The sequence below is a fragment of the Marmota monax genome, unplaced genomic scaffold (assembly GCF_021218885.2).
Source record: "Marmota monax isolate L192 unplaced genomic scaffold, Marmota_monax_Labrador192_F-V1.1 WCK01_AAM20220418_F8-fsc00248, whole genome shotgun sequence".
Taxonomy (NCBI): domain Eukaryota; kingdom Metazoa; phylum Chordata; class Mammalia; order Rodentia; family Sciuridae; genus Marmota; species Marmota monax.
The window spans coordinates 1,567,888-1,570,026 of record NW_026692019.1 but is presented as its reverse complement, the minus strand read 5'-3'; positions in this window follow the sequence as shown (position 1 = coordinate 1,570,026).

The following is a 2,139-nucleotide window of genomic DNA, read 5'->3' as shown; positions in this document are numbered from 1 at the left end:
TGCTAAATGCTTGAAACTTCATACACTCAATCAGTTCTCTGTGGGCACTCTCTTGTTTGTTCCTTATGAAATTAGTAATAAGCTGAAGCATGCAATACAAATTTATCTGCGAATACTTTAGGAGAAAACAGGGAAATATGCATGTACTGAAATCGCTCTCCCTATTATTTTGTCAGATTTCTTTGAAACTGCCCATGATTTATCTGTAAGCTTGCCCCACTAGACTCCCCAATTTCAAAACTTCTATGATCAAAGTTTCTCTAAAAAGATTAGGTTTAGGGTTAGACTTAGTGTTAGGACTAGGTTTAGATCTGGTGTTAGGGTTAGAGTTAGTTTTTTAAAAATTTCTATGATACTGGGCAGGATTCACATTTTTCCTATTTTTACTATACCCCAAATGTTTGGGTCTCCTACATAAAAGGTATTTCTGTGAGGAACAGTTTCAATTTTCATGTTTCTCTTATTTTTGCCCTATAGGGTTGAATGGAAATGAAGCTGGAAAACAAAGAGTGTTTGTGCTAGCTGCTTGAAACTTCACACACTCAATCAGTTCTCAGTGAGCATTCTCTGGTTTGTTTCCTGTGAAGTATCCCTGAGTTGAAGTAGAAAGAAACAACTTTATCTCTGAGTGCTTTAGGAACAATATACACATGTACTGAAAGAGCTTCAATTTTTTTTGGTCAAATTACTTTGATACTGTACAGGATTCATCTTTGACCAACCTTAGTATGCTTCCCAAGTTTGGGCCTTCAAGGTTCAATGGTTCAGTGTCAGGAACAGTTTAAATTTTTAGTTTTCACTACATTATGACCTACAGGTGTGAATGGAAATGGAGCTGGACATCAAACAGGGCTAGTGCTAGCTGCATGAAATTTCACACACTCAATCACTTCCCTGGGGGGATGCTCTGATTTTTTCCTTGTGACAGCATCTTAAGCTGAAGCATGAAAAAACAACTTATCCAAGAACACTTTAGGAAAAAAAAAACAGGGGAAATAGGCATGTACTGAAACACCTTCCCCTATTATTGGTCAGAATTTTTGATACTGGGTCGGATTCATCTGTTACCTTACCCTACTAGACACCCCATATTTGGGGACTTTTATGATCAAGCTCTATAAACAGAAAAGGTTTAGTATTAGGATTAGGGTTAGGGCTAGGGTTAGAAGTAATGTTTGGATTAGAGTTAGTTTTGTTCAAATTTCTTTGATACTGGTCAGGATTCATCTTTTACCTAGCATTACCATGTTTCCTAGGTTGGGCCTTCTCATTTCAAGGTTTACTGTCAGGGCCAGTTTGTGTTTTAAAGTTTCACTTCATCTTGACTTCTGTGGGTTAGGATTAGGGTTAGAGCTATGGCTCGATTTTTTTTTTTTTTTTTTTTTTTTTTTTTTTTTTTTTTTTTATCTAGGGCTAGGGTTAGGGCTAGATTTTGAATTAGTGTTAGGGTTAGGGCCAGTGTTAGGGTGAGGTTTAGGCTCAGATTTAGGGTTAGATTTAGGACTAGACTTAGGGTTAGGTTTAGGGTTAAAGGTGAATTATGGCTAGGATTAGAGCTACGGTTAGTGTTAGGTTTAGCCCTAGCAGTAGGGTTATGTTTAGGATTAGCATTGGGGTTAGGATTAAGTTTAGTAAAATGGGTGGGGTTATAGCTAACTTTAGGGCTAGGGTGAGGGTGAGAATTAGGATTAGGGCTAGGGTTAGTGTTTACGTTAGGATTAAGGCTATGTTTAGGGCTAGGGTTTCTGTTAGGTTCAGCACTAGAACTAGGGCTAGAGTAATGTCAAATCTAGGGTTATGATTAAGGATAGTTTTAGGGTTAGGTTATGGCTAGGTCTAGTGTCAGAGCTATGTTTATGGTAAGGGTCAGGTTTAGAGTTAGGGGTATTATTAGGGCCATGGTCAGGGGTAGCATTTGGTTTAGGTCAAAGTTTAGGTTTAGGGCTTGAATTAGTGTTAGGTTTAGGCTTATGGGTAGGGTAATGGGTAGGGTTAGGTTTAGGTTTCAGTTAAGGTTTAGGGTAATGAATGGGTTAGGTTTAGCAATAGGGTTAAGGTTAGCATTAGGTTAGGATTATGTTTAGTATAATGGATAGATTTAGAGCTAGGGTTAGGGATAGGTTATTGTTTGGATTAAGT